This window comes from Carettochelys insculpta, chromosome 25 (genome assembly GCF_033958435.1).
Source record: "Carettochelys insculpta isolate YL-2023 chromosome 25, ASM3395843v1, whole genome shotgun sequence".
Lineage (NCBI taxonomy): Eukaryota > Metazoa > Chordata > Testudines > Carettochelyidae > Carettochelys > Carettochelys insculpta.
In genome coordinates this window covers 3098813-3122031 of record NC_134161.1, presented here as the reverse complement: position 1 = coordinate 3122031, position 23219 = coordinate 3098813, and positions in this window count along the sequence as shown.

Sequence of the window (23219 nt, the reverse complement as noted above, 5' to 3'; positions counted from 1 at the left end):
GCACCACAGACTCAGAGAAGCCGCCGGGTCACTATGTGCCTCAGTTCTCTGGTATTGGGATACGACAGTAATGGAATGCAAATATGTAAGTAAGATAGGTAGATGGGGGGAAAGCGCTCCTTTCCATGGCCCCACTCCTCCATGTTGCTGTTCGCTGGCTCTTTATGGAAGCAGTTGGAGTGTTGTGGTTACAGTGGAATATGTGGGGTCTAACTCACCACTCTCCCGCTGACTGCTGAGTGGATTTAGGGAGACACAGTATCTTCAAACTCCCCTTGTGCAAAGTTTTACCACCCAAGTTTGGAGTTTGGACTAACCCTGAGGCAGAACCCAGTGGGGAATGGAGATTCTCTTGCCTGGGTGGTGTAAAAGTATTTACGGTTAGCAGTGTGTAGAGGCCCCAAAGGAGCCGGGGCCGGGGGTTCCATCATGCTAGACACCAAACAAACATACCCCCAAGAGATTCGCTACCTTGACAACCTTGTCAAAATGTGAGAGATGCCAGCATGCCTGGATCAGCGTGGGCCCCACAAACTCACTCCCTAGTTGCAGAGGTGGGCTAGGATCAGAGAGGTCCAAAGCAGTGAGTGAGAAGCCAAAGGAGCTACCTCCACAGGACCAGCCCTTAGTGTGGACCAGGCCAGGAGATGCGGCAAAGGATAACAACGGCTACCGTTTAATGGCCAAGAGGGGGGTCAGAAAGAACAGGGAGCAGCAGCTCTCTGAGGTCTCTGCTGGGGCCCGTGCCTGGTTCAGAGGAGACTGGAATGCCAGTCCCAGCTGGGTGAGGGAAAAGCCATTGTCCAGATGAAAGGAGGTATTAATAGAATCATAAAACTGGAAGGACCTTGAGAGATCATCAAGTCCAGTTCTCTGCACTCAGGGCAGGACCAAGCACCATTTACATCATCCCTGACAGATGTCTGTCTAACCTGCTCTCTTGCCAGTATATCCCTGGGACAACAGTGAGGCAAATGCGTTGGTTCATAGTGCATCTGCAGGAACAACACACCTCCTTCCAAGGCAGATAAAAGCAGACTCCATCTTCTAGTAGTCTGGCCCACTGAAGCAAAGCCAACGAATGACACAAATTGGATTTTTCTACTCGCTGGTTCTCTCTTTTTTAAATAAAATATTCTTTTTTTTTTAATATTAACCAGAATTAAAGTTAAATGTGAAGTCGAAACAATAAGACATGGAAATCACAGAAATAACTTAATTAAGTTTTTAAAGATTTCCATGCTTGAATAAATTAGCCTCTCTGCAAATGTCACAACAGTCAGAAAAAAATGGTAATCAATGGAGCACAATGCAACTTTGCTCTTTATTTAAATGAAAGCTCTGGTGGTGCATTACCTTTAACTGCTTCCCCTGCCCTCTTCCCTCCCCTTCCATCCTGAGAGCTCCAGGGGAAAAAAAAAAAAAAGCTCTAAAAGTTGACCATCAGCAGTTTTCATCGCCGACATGATCTGGAGCGAGTTCATTTGCTGTTGTACCAACCACTTTTGGTTTGCACATCCAGATTCCTTCTGCAGCTTAGAAATCAATTTCTCCGGGAAAACTGTGAAAACTTGCTGCTTGCAGCTGGCAGAAAGACGGCAGAGGGGAAATCATTATTTTTTAAACGAGAATTTTGCTAGTTCCGTTAAAAATTTGATGCACTGAGCTGGAATTTCATTTGCCATTTCTATTATGAGGAAAGGCCCTTTGCTTTTGGCACATGAGCGAGGCTTCCTGATGGAAGTCGCAATCCATACTCCGCATTGTGTGGAGAGCCTGTGGCTCATGAGGAAGGGTCGGGGCCAGTGTTCCTTCTAATTTTGACTTTTGTGGGCAGAATAAATTTTGTTATGTGCACCAAGGCATGTGCAGAGGTTCACTACAATAGAAACATATGCTGCTTGCCGTGGGGCTCTGCTCATCAGCTGGACTGCACCTGGATCTCTCCTGGGCATCCGAGTGGCTCAGCTTTCAGGGAACACTGTAAAACAGAAAAATTAGAAAGGGCCGTGAACTTAATATCCATTTGGTGGGGCTATCTGCCTCGGGCGTCGCTCCCGCCAAGGTAACAAAGACAGGTAGTTTGGAAGGAGGAAGTCAGGAGCTGGTAATGGCTCCTTTGTGCTGTTCCCTCCTAACTGAGTCTGAAAAATAGAGGTGTTGTCAGGGAACCCAACAATTTAGTAGGCCCTGGACAAGAAGGGAGACAGCAACATGCTTCTGGAAGGGGCAGGACCGGAGGCAGGACAGCCAGGCCCCAGCACTGCCCAGACTGAGGTGGGCACTCTCACCCCAGTCCCCAGCACTGCCTGGAGTGTGCTGTGTGGCACTCCAGTGGTGATTTAAAGGGCTGGGGGCTCTGGGCCCTTTTGAATCACCAGGCCTCAGGGCAGTCACCCTCCTTTCCTTGCCCCTCTCAGCAGGCCTGGGTGTAATGATGGCCAGTACCTAGCCTCAAGGTGCTTTGGAAATGCAGGAGGAAGGCATAATGGCTTTTAAAACTTTGGTGCGCAATGTACAGAGCTAGGCACTGAAGCTGTCTCTAGTTATTTGTCAGGTGCATGGCCAGCTTCTCACCCAGTGCCCCATTAATGGGCTGACTAGTGCCATACACCAGGGGCCACCTCTAAAAGGGAGAACCCAGTTCAATCTAAATGGTGGTTTTAGCTCTTGGGCCCTTTGGGGAGGTTACTAAAGGGAGGGCCAGTTGCAGCATCGCAGAGATGTGAAGAAGGTGGTTGCTGTCATGGGGCCCGATGATTCGAAAGGACCAAGACCTCTAAGCTGCTATCACTGCTGCCATGGCAGCAGTAGCAGCTGGAATCCAGAGCCCTTTAAATTACCCCCCTGAGTCTGGGCATTGCTGAAGGCTGGGTGCTGGAGGCTAGTCCTGCAGTCCCACCCTGTCTGTCAGAAGCCTGCCCCTTCTGGGGCTCCAGAGCTGAGTTCCCCCGCCTTGCCCAGGGTCCAGAGATGTGTGTTACCAGCCCTGGACAGTTGTTCTGTGACACTCACAGCTGCACACCTGAGCGTCAACACATTTCACGTGGGAAACCCAACAGGCAAAGCTGAGAGCAGTTTTCAGTTCCTTTTTGCCTTGGTCACTCTTGAACCTGACACCGCTGTAGACAAGAAAAGAGAAAAGGCACTACCATGAATCTCCCGAGTCATCCAGCCTACTAACAGAATGTTTCTGAGAGCTGACGAGAACTGGCAGTGGTGCCAGGTGGCACCTCAAACCCCTTTATCAGACACTCAATCCCCCTAAATATTAATTTTTTAGAGGGGCATTTGCTTGGTGATAATTTAGGTCTATTTGGAGGCCCTACAAGGTCCATACTGGAACTACAGTTCTTGGTTTGCTGAGAAGTAAGAGAAGAAAGAGGTTAACTCTCAGGTCAGTGACTCCACAGGTCTCTTACTGTATTTTTAAGGCGGATCAATTCTAAAAACATCAGCAGCAACCAAATCTTGTATGTAGCTCAGTAGCCATGAAACCAGACCTGGAAACCAAGACCCAAGTTCTCCCATATGGCATGGATAATAGGACAAGAATGTTTTCAATCCATTAGTGAGCTGCCTTTCTTTCCTACCGGAGTTCAGTTTTGGAGCAGGATTTCTGCTGCCTTTCAAATACAATATGCCTTATGCTTTTTAATACACCAAATTAGGCATGTCGGAAATTCTTCCGTGGCCATAGTGAGTGTCCTAGAGGAATCAGTGACCAGAAGCAGAATCCCAGGAGGATGAAAATGACTGCCAGCTTAAAAGGGGAGAGCAAGGACATTTCTTCTTGGATTCTGCAGCCAATTAGATTTCCAGGACCACAAAAGTGAACTGTTAGCTAATGGGCTCTTGCTGCCAATCTCATTACCAGTGATGTCATGCTAAGCTCACAGCACTGAGGATTCCATGGGGAAAACTTGGAAGGGTGGAAACCTAAGAAGCCTACAGAGCAGCAAAAGGCCTGGCCTGGTCAGGGGAACTAGAATCAGAGTCACACTGAAAGCAAATGTGCTAGACAATTAACATTTTCCTAGGGAACTGGATTCTACTTTATTTGGGGGCAGGGCATTGTTTATTCTTGATACCTAGCTCTTCTTTTACAGTGAAAGCTGATGAACTGATTGCCCTGGAGAGAGAAGTACAAAGAGCTCAGACTCGATCAGGGTGGACAAAGCAGGGAGCAGGCCCCCTTTGGGGGCATGAAATTTTGTAAGGGGGGTAGAAGCGCAATCGGCTGCTGGGTCTCAGGCTCATCCATCTTATTAAAAATGTTAAAATATGTTACTGTTTTTGTGTGTGTTACTGTTTGTATGCGTGTGTATTCACATTTCTATAATGATTTTAAAGTTTTTACATTCCATGGACTTATTTTTTTTTCCATGTGAACATAATCAACATTTCCATTGGTTTGGATTACATTAGATAGGTTGAGGGGCTCCGGTAAATGGCAGGGATGAAAGGAGGACTGATGTAGAAAGTTTGCTCACCCCCAGACTAGATGATCACAATGGTTTCTTCCGGCCTTATAAACTGCATTGTGCTTGTTCTGGGTGCTGTAGGATACACAGAGGTAGTGACAGCTTTCTACAGACGCTGCTCTGCACCCCCTACTGCACTTCAAATATGATCTGTATGGACTGACTTTAAAGATTTGATCCCAAGTGCACTGAAGTCAATAGAAATCTTTCCTTTGACATCAGCAGTCAGACCAGTTACTATGGCTCATGCAATTCCTGGCCCCTCTGCTGATCTGAGACCCACACGGCTCACTGAAATAGATGGCAAAACTCTCATTGACTTTAACAGTCCATGATCAGCCACGTTGTCAACAAGGGAGCTCATTAATCACAGCTTGGTGGATATGTCTTTGAAGGTGGATACCTGTTCTACTGTTACTTGTGTCTCTAGTAACGGAAAAACAAAAATCAGCCTGTGGGAAAATCAATGAAATTATGAGATATAATTAAAGTGTTGGTGTATTGGGGGCAAAGGTGAGAGACAGCAGTACAATTTGTGTAGTGACAGGTAGGAAATACAGATCAATGTGATGAATTGCATTCACCAATGTTTACAAGTAGAAGAGACTGACATTCCGGAAAATAATCATGGGAATGTTGCTCATTAGTTTAGGTCCAAATTAAAAATTCTGATGAAAGACAGTGTCAAAGCTGCAAAATGCCAAAAACAGTTTTCTGGAATTAATGACTCTTGCTTGGATTGCCCTGTAGAATGGATGTGCTGTAGAAATATACATAAATATATATAATATAGATATTGTTTCGATTTTTCAGGACTCATTTTTATTTGCCAGTTCTTGATCTGAGAAAATTATTTCAAGTTTAAAGAAAGAAAGGTGCAGCTTGCACAATGCATATTTTTAGGTGCAGGACAGAAAAATAAGAAGGCAAGGGCCCTGTGGTGAGGCATGTCCATTGCGAACAGATAAGTTAAAAAAATGGATCAGATCCATGTTCTTTTCGACTTTTAATTTCTGAAACTTTTTTTTTAAGCTTCGATTCCCAAAGGACAGAAAGTAAAATTTTCTTCCCTTTTTGGGTATTGTTTTTAAAAAGTTGATTTGAAACAGCTCCAGACAAATTGTTTATCTGAAAGGCAAAAGGTTGTAAAATTACAGTTGCCTTAAAATCTTTCTTCCTCTTGAAAAATCTGAGTCTCCAGAAATGAATGGCCACTTTGAAGCTATGCCCAGAACACAAAGATATCACTTCCTGATCCAAGTTCTGAGGTTGCAACTGGTCCCAAACAAATGTCAGAGTTATGTAAGAATTATTTTGTGACGTCTGCTTATGACATGCCTGTTTGCAAGGCTACGAAGCACCTATTTATCAGAAGGCCACATGAAGTGAGTCCGGTAGTTTAGATTGCTTGTCTGGCAGCAATTGGTTTCTCTTCGTTCCCTCAATGTTTCAGGGGTCACACTTGATGAATTCAAATGAAATTAACGGCTGCCTAGAAACGCTGGCAGATCCTCACTGGGAGACGGTGGTGTTTCACCCAATTCAATTCAGAGACATGGTAAACAGAACACTATCCTTTATTATTTTGATCACAGTAACTGGTAAAGACCCCACTGTGTTAAGCTAATACATATGTAACTGCTTGCCCCAAGTGCTTACTGTGTCAATAGACAAAAAGTGGGAGAAGAAACATGGAGACAAATGACTTCTCTAAAGTCATGAGCAGAACCAGGAACAAAACACAGTCTTCTGACTCCTAATCAAATTCCCGGGGCCTTAGCGACTCCTGGTTTTCACAAGAGCTGCAGAACTGTAACTTGTACATAGCAAAGCTGGCAATAGTCTGCTGCACAGAGTGAAAACCCGATTTCTCTCTCTTGCTTGGATTACCCTGGAACCAGAAGGCTCACCATCTGGGCGCTAGGGGAGCCGTCCCCTGATAATACTGGGTCAAGAAACAGCATCATAAGTGCCAATTTATGGCATAGTCAATGGAGTTCCAGCATAACTGGATCTAGCCCAGCATATTTTAGCACGTCTGGTGGGAACTGAGGCAGAGTATTGCATGCTGCTGTTATATACTGACCTTGCATGCATTGAGAGAGCTGGGACACCACTGGAACCTGCAGCTTGAGGGGCCAACCCAATATTGGGTCTTTAAAGTCAGTGAGTGACTGCGCAGAGTGTTGGATGTGGCCCTATGAAGGAAATCCTCTTGCTGTGTGCAAGCAGGCAGGTCTGACCTTTCCTGGTGCCTTGATTCAGGAAGATACATAGTGATTTCTGCAGTGTTCCATGTAAGCTGTGCACTTGGGCAGCCAACCAGGAGAGATTCAAATGCTGCCCAGCTGATTAGCAGAGCTCTCACAGCCACCACCTCCAACGGCATGTCTTTCTGCAGGTGGTGCACTTTGCACCTGCCTCGGTGCACATAACATTTATTCTGCACATTTCTGGAAAAATTTGAGGGAACATTGGTGTCCCACATGATCAAGTAGTTTCCTTAAGTCAGGGCTTGGGGAGAGACTGAAAAGAGGGAGAAGATCACATATGTACTAAGCCACAGTATTAAATTTGAACTTATTGTCTCTGTGGGTGCATGTCTGAATTCAAGACAAGGACAGTGTTTGTGGCATTTGTCTCATCTCTGAGCATCAGCCACAGGAAACTTCCTTTTCCAATCTCCAGAAGCAGACACATGCGATGCTGCTCACCTCTGGGCCTCGTCATTCCCAGGGAAAGCAGCTCAAACCCTTTACAAAACTGTCTGTCGAATGCCTCATGGCGGTTCTGTTTGTATAACTGTTCCCAGGAAGCCTTGCCTTTCATTTCCTTAATCTTAAATTGCATCAAAAAGGCAAAGATTAGAGGTAAAACCTCAATAAAAGACAGAACAAAAGCCTATGCCCAGATTGGATTCTCACACCTAGCTTCGCCTTAATTTTTTTCTCCTCTTGTCTGACAGTCTGAACCTTAGGAAAAAAACCAAAACCAAAACCCAAACTCTTAGATTAAAATACTATTTAGAAAAGGCCATGCCAGTTTGAAATCACTTGTGCCTCATACATTAAACATCAAATGTACATTAACTCTGAATTATGGTCATGAAAAGCAAATCCTTTAATACCGTTTTTTGTGTTCCACAGGCTGAAGCTTAGCATTAATGGTCTCTTTCCCTCTTCCAACCCAGTGAATGGCATACTACTTTTCTGCATTTTATTATTCCTCAGCATTTGCTCATGTTCAAATGGTCATGGTCTGGGAAGAAACACACACACACAGAGGCCAGGAGAGTCATCTTAAGTTTTGATTGGGCTGCTTTTTTGCTAGTTGCCAGCACCTTCAAAGATTTTTCAAAATAATGGGTGGCAGCTGTCCGTTGGCTGTTCTGAGAAGATGGTCTCATAATAAAGGCTGCTTGCTCCCCTGTGAACAGGTAGAGTGAGACAGCTCAGAAAACAGAGAGAAAATTAGCAAGGTCTCTTCCTCAGCACACACACGGGTCTAGACTTACACTGATCATCTCCTCCAAGGGCTCTAAAAAGAAGGCAAAAATCAACAGAAAAAATCCAAAACTCATCGCAGCAGCTTCTAAGGAATTCTAAGGATCTTGTTTAGACCAGTGTGAGTCTCTGCGTGCACTTCAGTGGGCTTTGATTCAAGCCCTCCTTGCAGGATAGTTCAGTGAGAATTGCACAGACATAGCAGAGGCCATTATCATTAACACTTCGGGTTCTGGATGTAAAGCCTGAAGCAATGGAGGTGGCAGAGTTAAATGGATTTATTATAGTCGAAGGGCTGGCCCCCATGTATCCAAGATCTTTCATCTCTGGACTGTATGCTTCTGGTGGACTTCCAGGGCTCGCTGCAAAGGTTGAGTACCTAAACATCTTCCCGAGAGATGGGGCAGAGGGAGGAAATATCTTGGGTTTTATGGGGTTGGGCAGCATTTTGTTTTGAAGGTGGATCAAGTCTGTATTACCACTGCAACCTGTCCTTTCAAACTAGAATTGTTTGTTTGGTTTAAGAGCTTGAAACAAACACCTTGTTGTCACCACAGCCGTAAATAATAAATATAACCCTGCATCACTTCCCTAAAATAGTCCAACAATTAAAGAAAACAATAATGTAAGTGACAATAACTATAAAGAAATCAAAGCAACTTCGCTGTTTGCTCTGCCAGATGTTTTTATTGAGTGAAACAGTATAGAAGAAAAGAAAACATCATCTTAAAATGGTACCTGGAAAGAAAAGAACTAAACGTCCTACACCAAATGGACATAATTAGTTCCAGGCACTGAGTCAGGCTTTTGCATTTTTCTGCTTTTATTTCAGACCATTGTTGAACATTACCAGAACTTGTCTTGCTTTTCTAGTATTATTATTACTACTACTAATGTGTAAATAAAGTGCCGTGGGAGTGTTCCGAAGCCCGAGAGATTAATTTATGAGCGCAGCACAGGGTGAAGCTGGCTCTGAGCTACTACAAATTGCTGTCGGTTAGAACCAAACACACCATCCAAAGCAAAACACCTAGGCCTCTGACAGCCTTGCTTAGTGGCAGAGAGGAGAGGGGAACAGCAATCCAGTAAGATAATAAGAATTATATTTTTCTATTTGTGTTGGCATCTTTCATTCCAATGGATCTGAAACATTTTGAAAACTTGACTCAAGTTCTTTATTTATCCCCAGCATGGATGCAGGTAGTATCAGCTTCTCCCGTTTTGTTCGTCATTTTGGCTCAAAATCAACATGCAGAGCCCTATGCCAGGGCTGCGGATGTGTGCTTGTGTGGCTAAGACCTATGAATTACCTATATTATGTTATAATACGGACCACGTGAGAGGTTTCGACTTGTGGCTGGGGTCCCTCCTGCTGGCAGTTCCAGGAATTAGCACTGTTTGTCATTGCACCGACTTTCTGTGGTGTCTCGCCACCATCACCTCTGCCCAGGGCCGTTAGCTCCGACTTCTTGGTCAGAGAAGGGAGGCGATAGTATTTAGCACTGGGGTAGGTGGAAGGAGACACAGAGCGTAGCTAACAGTGTTTGTAGCAGGAGCTGTGGCTGTTTTTAAAAATAACTAACATTGCACTGGGCTGCTTAGTTTGCGATTGAATCCCCTCTCCCCAGAGAGAGACCTGCCGATGGGGGGGCGGAGGTGGCAGTTGCCCTGGGGCCCCGCATTTCAAAAGGGCCCTGGCCTTTTGGCTGCCACTGTTACTACTCAGCAAGAGTGGCAGCTGGAGGCCTGGTCCATTTAGATTGATATGTGTGTGTGTGTGTGTGTGTGTGTGTGTGTGTGTGTGTGTGTAGTCAGTGCTGCGCTGAGGGCTGGCTGTCCCCACACCTTCCACCCAAGGCCCCCGTCTCTTCAAGGAGCAGAGAGCCAGCCCCTCACGCACACCTTGACCAGGGGCCTGACAAGTCTGTCAGACTCCCTGCCCAGAGAAGAGGGCCCATTAACTCTTCCCTTCCCACGAACGTCTTAGAGGCCAGACCTTTTTTTCCCATTTGTTCTGGGTTCCTGTTAGTGCAGCATTAAGCGGGGTTGTAATAATGGTTGGATGTGCCTGTCTATGCAGGACCACTGGCAGAGATGGGGAGGACACGAAAGGGGGAAGCTGCCCCAGGCTCCGGCAATTCAAATGGCTCCTGGTGGCCACCACTGCTACTGCAACCAATGGCCACGGCCCAAGCCTCAGGCGCTTTAAATAACTGCTGGAGCCCTGGCTGGCACAGTCCAGGCAGCACAGAAAGGCTGACGGAGAGAGGCTAACCTCAGCCTCACCCTTGCATTTGAGGCCCAGCTCTTTCTTGGGGGCATGGAACCCGTCTCCCTTCCGCTTTGCTCAGGGGCCTGAAAAGTCCCTCTACAGCCCTGGGCCTACGTGTGCTCCCTATGTCGCTAGAGTCCTCTTCTCTGCACCTAGTGCATCAATGACCAAATAGTCTCCCAGGGCTATGGGCTGATGGGGATACAGAGAGATGAGAAACAGTGTGTTTAGCCTTTCTACTGCTTTCTCATCCTTTCTACTCATGCTTCTGCCACTGATCAGAAGTCTCATCAGCACAGCCTGTCTGCGTAAATCCCCAATTTCCTGACACTGCCTCTGCATCTTCTGTGTGTTCATATTGCCGACCCAGACAGGCTCTAGACCAGGGGCTGGCAATCAAAACAGCAAGAAGAGCCATTTTTTTTCCAATTTGGTAAAACCCTCAATAATTCAAGAGCCGCCAAGCACGTAAATACAAGAGGGTCCTGAATAAACAACACCAGACCATACTTTTTGTAACCCCTGGTTTAAGAACAGCGCACACACAGCTTTGTAATGTGATATGTGTTTACTGCAGGACATACACAAACTCTTTACAAATTCTATTTCCTCACACTTTATTTGTGTGTTTGTACACCTATCTTCCTGACTTTCACGCCCAAACCGTCGCTCTCCCTGGAGGCCGCTAAGGAGCGTTAGCCAACGGCTTGAGATCACATACCGTTTGCTATTTAGATACGCGATGTTCATTTTTTTGGGCTTTCAGACATTCCCCACTTTAAACCAGGGCCTATTTTGTCAACTCCTTCAATTTTAAAAATTGCAAAATTCTCGATGGCCTTGGCAAAGCCCCAGAGCTGGGTCATGTGGTTATGTGAGACTCTTGTTATATATTATTTTCTGTTCCTTATGGTTTCTGAAAAAGTTTGGAAACGTGAATCCTAAAGGCAAATAATGTTATTGTTCACATTTATTATTCAAAAAACCCTCCTGATTTTTAAGACAGTCTCATGATTTTCAAGGGCTTGGGGTTAATAATATAGGGACTAGAGAGTGGCTTGGCCCTGGTAAGATTAGGAACAAATCTAAAAGTGTTCACACACCAGCTTTCTTATCCAGGTATATGGACTGTCATTCATGGGGCCTGAGCTAATGTATTAACAACAGCTAATCCCACTGCAGCACTGGGACAGGCTTGGGCTGGCCACAGAGGCATAAGCTTACCCTGCCCCTTGGTATGAGCTTGGGTGGTTAGCCAGCGCCTCCATTTTCAGTGTGCTAGTTGAAGTCTGTCTAGCAGAGCTGGGAGGCTTGTTCACTTCTGCAGAGGAGCTGCACTGTTAGAACCCAACTCCCATTGAGGGAGGGGGGGCAGGAGAGCTCCTGCGTATAAAAATTACAGCCCTTCCCCTGGTACCATAGGATCCCCTAAACAGCAAGATGACTGGAAGGCCCTAGGTCACCCCTCCAGGTTGCCATATCACACTTACTTGACCAGAAGAAGGCTGTAGCCTGCAGGCCAAATTGTTCATGGCTGCTTAGCCTTTTTCCCTGCGCAGCTGTTCACTCAAGAGGGGGAAATGTGGCCCTGTGTTTGTGCTGTCATGTATTCTCTTTCATGTACACATGCCCAGAGCTGGCTAGCTGCTCGGGCATTTGATGTCTCACATTTTTAGGAGGGTACCACCAGAAGCAGCAATTAATTATTGGTTCAGCACCCCATCTCACAACTGCTTTCCCCCTGCTCCCACCAGTCCCGTCAGACCCATGTTTATTATTGCTGTGGGCTTAACAGTTGAAATTTATATGGCAACACTTGGGTGATTTTGAACAGGAAATATTAGCAGAAGGAAATGGAAGAATCTCACTGATTATCCCAGGCAATTACAGCGGAAACTCTCTACGCTCATGATTTAAGGTGCTCCTTGAAGCGGCTACTGCTGACCTGATAATCACCTTCCTGTAGTTTGTTCTTATGGGATGGAAGTGACAAGAGAGGAGGTGGAGATGGATATGAGCTGAAATTCCCCAGGGGACCTTGCTTCAGGAAAAGCTTTGCTGGCAAATTCTCATCCCTCCCATCTTTTAGATTCACAACCTAATGGCTGCTGGGGATAAGTGTACCTCCCAAGACATAGGAATAACAAACACCAACACCAGGCCTGGCTAAGTTTCATATTCAAAAGCTTCCAGGTGAAATATGACTGGTGGTTGAGGCAGTTCCAAATTCAGGACATATGAGTACTGGGAGGCAAGCGACGAAACACATCTGGTCTGTATCTCTCAAAAAAGAGTCTGTCAATTTCCGCATGGATATTTTGTCAGTTTCAAGCCTTAAGAACAGAGACATTTCAACTTTTGTAGGGCTGGAAAATCAGATAATCACTGAACTTCTTCCGTTTCCTTCTCTTAATACTTCCTGTTCAAAATCGCCCGAGTGGTGCCATATACATTTGGAGCTAGATATTGTGGCTTGTGCCAATTTCTACTTGATGTTAAGTGACTTGTTATTGGTGATCCCAATACAAAGGAACAGAGAAATTGCATTACTGGATCACACATTGTCCATTTAGCCCATTGTCATACCTCGAACAGTGCCAGAACCAGCTGTTTTGGAGGCAAGTGCAAAGAACAGTGCAATAATGAGGTAGTCTGCCCCCTTGCCACTGCCTGGGCAAGTTTTTTTTTTTAGCTAGAAAGAGCTTTCTGCCTATCCCACCCACCCAAGGCATCCCTAAAACTGGAGTGCAACCTTCACTCTTTTATTGAGGGCTGGTCTAAATTCAATTGACCCTTTATTCTTACATTAAAAAACAAGTCTGAGTCACCTTTCAGCACCTGCTGGTTCCAGCTGGGCAACAAAAATTGCAAAACACAAGAAGAAACACATCATGTCCTTGGTTTCAAGGTCCACTTTTGTAGAGCTGAACAATTTAGTAAGTTTGGAGAAGTGTCCATATTTTAAGATCCTTGCTCTGATGAAAACTTTGAAGTTCCCTGTTCACAGAACCCGAAGGATTACCCTTCCAGGGCTGCCTCAAGTGCAGACCACAAAGATGACCACAGCCTCATAGTTCCTGTTTCTTTTTGCAGGAGCTGCTTCCTCTGCTTAGGTTTGCAACAGCTTTCTGTAGCAGTCAAGCTCAAGCACTGCAGCTTCTTGGTTTGTTTTTTCCTCCTTTGCTAAATCCCAGCTCCCTTAGTGGGACTTTAACCTGATTTATTTTTTATCTTTTGAGCATTTACTTTCTCATGTATAAATATTGAGTTGTGTGGGGGTTGGATCTGGAGCTGAGTGCCAAAGAGTGATGACAGCAGAACTCCGACTGGGTTATTTTTAAATGCAAACTAAAAACTAATGGAGCTCCCAAGATATTTCCCAACATCTTTTTTTTTTTTCCCCCCATTCAGAAAGGACAGGCACAAAAAATGTGGCCTCTGGCTTTGCAGAATTTTTTCACGGCTCTCAAGTTGTACTTAAAGTGAAGGAAAGGAATGATTATTTATAAATAGGAGAAATGTTGACTCCATGCATTAGGAATGCAGCCCTGAGCTGCTAGAAAGCACGATAAAATATTACCTTAATAATGTACTCTGGGAGACCAACATGTAAATGGTAACAGCTGCTTTTGTGATGACCACATTACAAATTGTTGCAGTCTTGATCATTAATATTGCATTGGAACAATAACATCTTGATTTGCAGGGAAAGCTACTGTGTCTCATTACTTCACTGAGCTGCATTAGCTCTGTAAAAGACGTTAGTAACCTTAGGGTTACATTTCACCCTTTGCCAACTCAGGCCTGAAAATAAGAGCCCTGAGTAAATGGAATTGTTGCCCCCGGAGAGGTTTAGAAATCATTGCCTGGGGCAGGAGGCCAGAGGGTGCTGGAAAGTGAAGATAATTTTTCTTTTAACTGGCTCTTTGAGAAAATGCTTTGTTCTATGTATGTCTGCAAAACAACAGATTGGATCACTTTGTTCCTCAGTGTTCCAGACGCTTGGATGGTCCTGCAGATGCCTTCTGATCAACATCCAAGCTAAACCTGTCACCAGACTAGATTTTGACTAAGGGCAAGTCTTCACTCCAGGCTGGTTCAAGGGGCAGCCATCGATCCAGCAGGTGTCAGTTTATCCCATTGAGTATGGATGTGGTAACTGGACTGTTGAACACTCTCCCATTGCCTCTGGTGCTCCAGCAGAAGGAGAACAGTAAGCGATGTCATCAGCTGTTGACTGACCATACTGAAGATACTGTGGTAAGCAGCCCTGAGAATGTCAACTTCAGCTACATTATTCAGAACTTGTGTAACTTAGGACAAAACCCCATGGTTGCACAGACAAGGCCTGAGACTTTGCCACCATACCAGGGTCTGGGTGGGAGTAAGACTCCTTAATGTACCCCACAACATACAGTCTGGCCCACAATGCATAGAGGAAGTCAGCATCCAAAGGTGCTAGTCTGATATCATTTGCCTCCATTGGAAATTCCCTTATAGGTGCAAACAGTCCTCCAAAACCAGGAGAATAACAATGGAACTGACATGAGTAAATTTCTGCTTTTCACTGGTTTGACATGTGGTCCCCTGAATGACTGAGTCTAATCAATTCTACTTCTGCGCCTGCTGCCTACTTCATTTCATGAGGGATAGGAAAGACGCCTTGTAAATAAGGCAAAAAAAAAATGGTGTTCAGAAGAGGAGAGAGACTTCCTGGGGAAAGATTGCATTCTGTGTTTTACCTTAATGAACAATGGTATTTATTACCAAAGACGTTTGCTCCTCAGAGTGATACACTCAGGGAATTTCATCTAGCGCCCGTTGCTTTCCCAGGTACCAAATGCTTTGTAATTGCTGCTCATAAATGCAGTGGACAGGATTGCCAAGAAAAATAACTCCTAGCTGTAAATCTTAATAATAAAAATCAGCAGACCTTTGCTTTTCTATTTGGACACAATGCCCCAGAGAAAGTGGCACCGTATATGCCTTTTTCTCATGCTCTTGTTCTCCTCTCCTCTCTCTCTGCTCCAAAAATCCAATGCAATTTATGAACGAAAGAGCCTCATGACAATTTCAGGGGAAGCGGGAGGCCAGCAGCTGGCAGCCTGGAGTTGGAGAATTTGCTGGGACATGTACAAGATCAGCAATGGGTTTTCGGGTTACATTCAGAACTAGGGGACACAAAAGCAGATCTGCAAACATGCAGGTGCATGCATTGGATCGGCAGCATCCACATTAGGGAACCACAAATAGGGATTTGTCTGTGAAGAATGGGAAATTACACACCTACTTACCTACCTATTTGTCCAGGCAGTTCCCTGACTTTCAGGGATAACTATAGGATTTTGCAGTTGCGGAAGGTACATGCATATATTTTACTGATCTGCCCCCAATGCTGAGGTGTGGATATTTGGATCCGAAACACACTTCCGACAAAATCCTCTAAATAAACAATGTGAACCTCAATACGTTTGAATGAAGATATTGGATAGATCATAGGATTGATGATAGACACAGAGGCCAAGATTTTTAACACTGGTAACAATTAGGTGTGTTCAGCTTGAGTCTCAGAGAAAGGCTATCAGCATTTTCCAAAAATCAGGCTCCTTTGAGGTGTTTCCACTCAGGCACCCAAAAATAGTGGCACCACTGTTCACTTTTGAAACAAATTCTAGAGTCTTTTACTTCTAGGGTACTTGCGCGTGTCTGTCTTCAGACAATAAAGTCTGAAAATTGTTTTGCCAGCTGATAGCTGTTCATTTGCCTATGTGAAATAGGGGAGTTGTCCTGGTTCATTTCCCAATGAACAGATCTCTTTTTCTAAAACAAGTTCTTCAACAACTAATAGCATTAGCAGTCAATCTCAAGGAGTCTGTTCTACAGAACTGGCTCTTTCCTTACAACAAAAATTTCAGGGTGAGCATCTGTGGGTGGTGAATTTGAGGGGTAGTTTGTTGTAAAATACTCTAAAATGTTGAAAGCAAAATTTTGACAAAACACAAAAAAAATTCCTTTATGTTCAATTTTTTTTTTCCACAGGAGCAAATATAAACATCTTGACCAGCTCTTCTAGTTTACTAAAGGTGGCCACTTCCAGGACAGAACTGAATCACATTGCAAGGTCATTGAGAAATTTGCCTGCAGTCTCCAGTTTGCCCATGTTCTGAGGCTGATCAAGGATTGCAGTCTTCAGGGCTGCCAAGGCAACACCGTACACAAGAAATACTGCACTAGAAAAACTGTAGCTATAGATATATGTCATATGAAACTTGTTATCCCAACTTTTGCCCTCCCCCCACTCCTCTCCAGTGCAAAAACTTGCGTGTCACAGCAACTTTTAAGCGTCAGAAATCTGTCTAAACTCGAGCTGACAAAAGCGAAAGCAGAAGTTCTACTCAGACAAGTTCTCCTGTCTATAATGACAGCTCAACAGACATGTGAGATGGCTCCTTTGATAATATTTAATATGGCTGGGCTATAATGATGTCATGTCATTTGCAATGATACCGAATCACTCAAGGTGGAAAAAAACCAGTACATGGCATGCCTATCAGCTCGGGAGTGGAATGAATTATAACTTTTTGACAATGGCCATCTTATCTCCCACACATATGCTCTTCATAGAATTCCCCTACAAGATTACCGGGATATAAGAAAGTAATGGCAGGAGCAGTCAATAATGCAAGGGTTATTGATTGAAACCAGTTCTTTCTTCTTTAATTTATATTTTTAACCATTTTTTACTTTTTTTTTTCAGTCATTCGAGGACTCCAGGGCTTTCTCTCCTGACAAAGACATCTGCTGGGCAAGATTGGCTTCTCATCAATTTATAATTTTTCCCCATTCTTTAAATTGTAGGGGTAATTCACAGAGCACTTATGAAAGTGGAAGAGCTGATAGTGCTGGAGAGAGGCCAGAAAACAGAGCCGGCAAGGACTGTGCAAAAGTCTAGCTACACATCACTGAGTCCATTAATGACGGCCATCCCTGCATCTGCATGGATGGAAGAAATATTCAGAGCTTCCCAGGTTGTTATATGGCTTGGAAACGGGAACGTAAAAATCACCATGCAGGATTGTACTAATGGCCCTTCTAGAACGATCTCTGAGGTCACTCTCTTCCCCACGCAGTGCCTTTGTCTCCCATCCCACCCTTCGTCTGGAAGCTCGTTGCGAGCATGTGCGTGTGTACAAACCCATGCTAAATGGGGCCTCTGGAAAACATACAGTAGCGCAATACAGAGCAGTGTTTCCTAAATGGTGTTCCACAGAGCTAAGTGCAAATAAGGGCTCCATGAGAAAATTCCTCTGCGGCTCCCTGCCCTGCTGCCACTGAAACAGTAGAACTAAATGTAGTAGGTTTGGCAAGGGTGGTGGTAGACATCCGGCTGTTAAATCAACTGAATTTAGTTCCATTACAGCAGTGGCAGGGCAGGGAGCTTCAGAGAGCCCCTCACTCACTCTGCTACCCGAGTGGCTGCGCCCCTTCAGTGGGTGTGGCTTGGCTCATGCGCTGCCAGCAGAACACCCCCACACCAGCCTTCCTTCCACTGGGCGCATGTGGCTGCCTAGCATAGGCTCCCTAGCCAGTGCCATAGATGGGTTAGTCCCAGAGGCTGGTTTCAGGCTGAGTTGGGTTAAGCCTGGGGATGAGGGGCAGATTTGGAGCTCACAGGGTGGGTTTCGAGCTGAGAGGGGTTAAGCAGGGGATGAAGGGCAGATTTGTGGGATGGGGAGTAAAGCTTGGGGAGACAGGGTCAGAGCCTGGGAACTGGGCTCTGCAAAATTCTTTCAAGTTTTAAAGGGTTCCGGGGTCAAATAAAATGAGAAACACTGGAAGAGAGAGTTAAATTCTTGATGTGTGAAATGGGGCTGTTCCAGCCACCCCACACAGAGCACCCACTAAACCCCTGCCCTCAATCCTCTTTTCCCAGTAGCCCATGGATATTCATTACTTTCCAGGCAACTCAGATTTGTGCTGATCACTTTGGGACCATTTTAACCTTCATTTTGCACATCTCTTCTCATAGGTTAATTTTAGAAGAACTCCGTGAGCCACAGTTTTTACACCTGTCATCGCAGTTGCTTTTTTAACTTGCAATTTTGAATCTGGTACAGGTTTCACAATCCCTGTAATTTATAAGCCAAGGGACACTGTTCCCCTCGAGTCCAGCAGTTCTTGGTTTGTTTGGTCACATGGCTCTGATTTTGCAGGGTTCCTAATGAGCTGTTAATAATTTGGCCATTACCTATGCAAATTGAAGGAGCAGATTCAGAGGGTGTGCTCTTCCTGGAGAGAAAAGCTGCTCTCTTAGAGCTGTAAGTAATAGATCATTCCAGTGTTGTTATTAAACAACTCTTCACCCAAGTCCTACCTCTCCAACCACCTCTGCCTTTCCTTGCTGTGTGAGCAACACTATTTATAAAATACCACGGGAGAGATGGACAGAGGAGAAGTGAAAAGGCTGGCCTGCCTTTTGTTGTAATAAGATGAGCAAATGAAATGGAACAACCAAATACCAGCCTGTGTCCTGATACCACTGTGTAGCACATACTGCTTAGTACCTGATTAATGTTGCAGACTGGGCCATGCAAGAGCTTGTTTCTGACTTCCCATTGCAACTCTTTGAGTAAGTGTGCAGAGTTTTGAGATCCTCAGCCAGAAGCAGTGTCACAGGGCTGGGCGAGGTAGGCATTCTTACAAGCAGCCTTCCCTTTGCTCCCTAGCCCAGAAAATGCTGTGAGCCCCACATGTCCCTTCACAGGGTGATCAGCACACTGGGAGGGCTCCACACCTAAGCCCCTGGCTGAATCAGGCCCATTTCTCAGTATGCTCTGGAAGAAGCTGTAACTAACAAAGCTGTATGGTGCAACCTCCATAATGAAGGTCTCTGAAATAAGGTCAAATGTGTGAAGTCTGGGGGCAGTTACTGCCCTGGAAGTAAAACAGAACAGAGCTCACTGGAAAAATGTGGCTCGCAGGTCTAAGCAATGAGGTGCCTATTGATAGCACCACTCCAACCAAACCAGAGACACAGCCCACTTCAGCCAAGCCCGAAGGAAAGGACTACAGCATCCACAGAAGCTGAAACCCAGGGAAAAAAACTCCCCTTTTTCTTTTTCCCTCCTTCAGCTCCCCTGGTAGGGACCTGACTCTCCCTAGCAAACCAAGGACACCCCCAGCTCCCTGCCTCTTATAGCCACTGGGAAATGTCCTTAATGCCCCACAGCTGGCTAAGCCCAGCCCAGCCTCTCCGCAAATTTCTACACGTGTTGTCAGGTGCACTTGCTAGAGAGCTTGACAGTTAACACCTTCCTTCCCAGTTTCTGGGGGATGTCTATACAGTTCAGATTCTCACAGGCCTCTGCATCCCCAACTTGCATTGAGGTCAGTAGGCATTCAGCACACAAAGAGCTTCGAGGATCTGGGATGACAGACAATCCATTTTTGCTGGGTTATTCATATTATTCTTTGCTCTTTATATTGTGGTAGGACCAAGCTCCACCATTTAAGGTGCTGTACCAAACCCATACCTAGCGGAGGTGGCTGGAAAAGGGGTTCCCTTTTCCACAGAAAGTAACATTTGTTGGGGGAAAAAAATCCAAATCTGAAACATTTAGATATCCAAACATTTAGATAAAACAAACGTCTCCCCAGTGCGAATAGAAGTCATCATTCGGGTGCCGCCTGGGTCCATTCTTTGTAGGCTTCTCTCTCTCTCGTTATTGCCCACTTTCCCCATGGTGCAACATGGAACATTGTCAAGGTACCTAAAGGTATTGTGGCAGACGCATGGTTGCAGTGCATCCTGGTACCCTTTTAACCAGCCCTCATATGCAGGCACAGCTGAGGTTTTCCAAAGTGACTGGTAATTTCGGGCTCTTCAGGGCTTAGCCAGAGACATGATCACAGGCCTGATTTTATGGACGTGGGTGCTCGATGCTGTCTTATTGCAGCTGGGTCTAATGCTGCCAGCCTATCCTCCACTCCTTGCCAAAGGGCACTCCATGTTCTATCAAGGCATGTTCTTAAGCAGCCTCTGCAATTCTTATGCTGGACCCTTTTCCCCGAATGCATCTCAGTTCCAGCCCGTACCCATGGCTGTTCTGATTTGGTGAGCCCCACCCAGTGCTGGCTACCTCCTTAAACGCTGCCCTGTGGCTCTGGTCAGTGTTTGGGATATTCCTAAAAAGAGGGTTGTCAACAAATCACAGCACCTCACCCACTGACTTTGAAGCATGGGTGCAAAAATGGAGACCAAACCCTGAGCAACTGACAAACTTAGTGCAGATGTGCTCTGAAAATAGCTTTCATTGCCAGCTGCTCAAAGTTAAATTAACCTAATGAACTGCCTAGCCCCGCCCCCCAGAACACATTATCATCTGCCACTCAGAAAAGCTGCTCCTACCTGTCTGCTCAGTTGCATTCGCTGAACACTCCATCAGAAACCCAAACCATCACACTAAAGATAGTTTAGAGGGTGAGTCAGTCCCAGCCTTCACTTCTCATGAAGCCAGGCTAAGTCATAGGAATTTATATCTAAGACACTTTTCCTCTCTCTTTTCTCGTACAGTTTACCTCAGTACCTGTTTGTCTCAAGTCACACACTGACAGCTTTGAAACCTCCAGTGATGTGTCAATAAACCCAATGAGATAATTAACTGAAGTTCCCCCTGATCTTCCCTCTGCACATAAGAAAAGGGAATTTCATTGGTTTAGCCTTCGATGCTTTCATATTATTTTCCGCTCTTTGCCATACGCTGCTTGCTGATGGTGATTGACGATTTGCTAACCAACATAAAAAAGAAGCTAAAATGCCACGGGACAGTTTAATAGCCTTTGAAATATAATGGTCTCTCTGGCTGGACATTTGCAGTGGCCACAGAGGGCCAGGAAGGTCAGATTTTAATGAAGTGGTGAGAATTAAACTGAAGATATGAAACGGAGAGGTGGCCGAATGTCCTGAAATGACTGTGGAGTGGCTGGCCCTGGGAAAGGAAGAAACAATTTTGTTTATTTAATGGCCAGAGCTGTTTCTTTTTTACAGAACTGCTTTGCTCTGTGGCATCTTGGATGGGTAGCCCAGCAGTGTGCCCACTAGCTTCCCCTTGTTTGTTACAAGGGTATACTACGATGTTTTGCCAGCACATGTATTTTGGTTAGGACTATGAAGGAGTAGCCGTTTAAGTGACAAAACTCAGAGAGCAAGTCCTTGCCCCTTATACTGACAAAAGAGGTATTTGGTAGATATTGTTTATGTAATCTGGGGAGGCGGATTAAGCCCTTCTGTCAGTGTTCCCTGTGTTTCCGCCGGAGAATTTTTCTGGGTAGCTATGGGAGTTTAGCTAGACTGGCAAACCCTTTGTACTAAAGACTAATCGTTGGGTTCGATGCTACATCAAGTCAAATATGAACTGAACAGGGTGGCTTCCCCCCCAAATCCCCACTTGTTAGCATTGCTGCTTTGCCCCTAGTTCGGTTCAATACCATTTGAGCAAGAAATTCCCAGGATGTGAACAGCAGGCAGGGCTTCAGGTCTGGATTTAGAATCACTCAGCCCAGGACTGGACTAAGAGGGGGACTATAGGGCAGGATGGATTTAGGTGCATTGGGTGGCATGTGATGGCCCAAAATTGGAACCACTTCAAGACTCTTCAGCTGAGAGCACAAAGCAAGTGCTACCATGGTTCTGGGACATAGGCCTTAAAGGTGCTACAGCAACCTGCGTGCACACAGGAACAGGCTGCTGCAAATGGGAGGAGTGAGGGGGAAAGGGCTCTTGAGGAGGGCTGAAAATGAAGCTTTTGACAAAGCTGTCTTGGGAAGGAATAACCTCTGCCCCAGTAGCAGCCACAGTTCTGCTCACGTAGGCCTCTTGTGCTTTCGATATTTCGGGTACCTTTCACAGGGGAAACAAACAAATAAATTAAAAGCAATCAGCTGGGGTTCTGGCAGGATAATTGTTTCAGGCAGTTATTTATTAATGCAGAGAAACAACTTGTCACCAGACAGCGGGGCTCGCTGTAAAACTAATGTTAGCAAGGCGCAGGTTATGGGTGAGGCAGGGTTGCTGTCAGTCTGCATTTGCTTAACGCTGTGACCATCTACTAATTACCGTGGTTTGGCCACGTTGATCTGCTGGGTGAATGGCATGGATATTCGGGGTTCCTTCTTCTGTGCTGATGCACTGCTGGAGATGGCAGAGACAGGAGAAGAAAGGGCCCTGGTCACTTCCCTCCCTGCTGCTGACATCTTTAGAAAAACACTCCCAACTCCTTAGGAACTGAGGGTCAAACTCTAGTCATAGCAGCTTCAGTGCAGCCTGGCATGATTGCAAGTGATGAAACTGAGAGCAGAATTAAGCCCCTTTGCTTTTCTTTCCCTGTCATTTGAACCTTCAGTGCCTCATGGGCTGGCTTTTTACCTCCAGCTTTGGAAGAGGGAATTGCTCCTCTCATGGTACCATTCTGCGAAGAGGGTTTAGAAAAGGCTGTTGAATCACAGCCAAGATGTTGGGACTCAGGCCAGAGTCTAGGTCTAGCATGCTGCAAGGTGGAGGGGTCCCAGAACTTAAAGAGCTTTGCAGTCCAAACCCTGCAAGCTCAAGTCAACGGTATGAGGCCAGCCCCCCCACCGCTTCCCCTTGGGCTTTTTTTCCCTGTGTTGCTGTCCCCAAAGGGAATATCGGGGGCTGGGTGAACTCTGTGCAAATCTCAGAGACTTTAGATTTTTTTTGACCTGAAATAAAGATCAACCAGCTGCTTTGCTCTGTGCATGCAAATGTAGCTGCCCACAAGCAGACTTGAACCTGGGACCTCTAGAGCCTCATGCAGACACCTCTACACTTTGAGCTAAAAGGCACCTGGCTCGTAGCTTAGGCTACAGTGCACACTCAGTCCTTGTCAGTGATGTGGTCAAGGTGCCACTACATGGGACAGTGACCTACCTATAGGTGTAGGG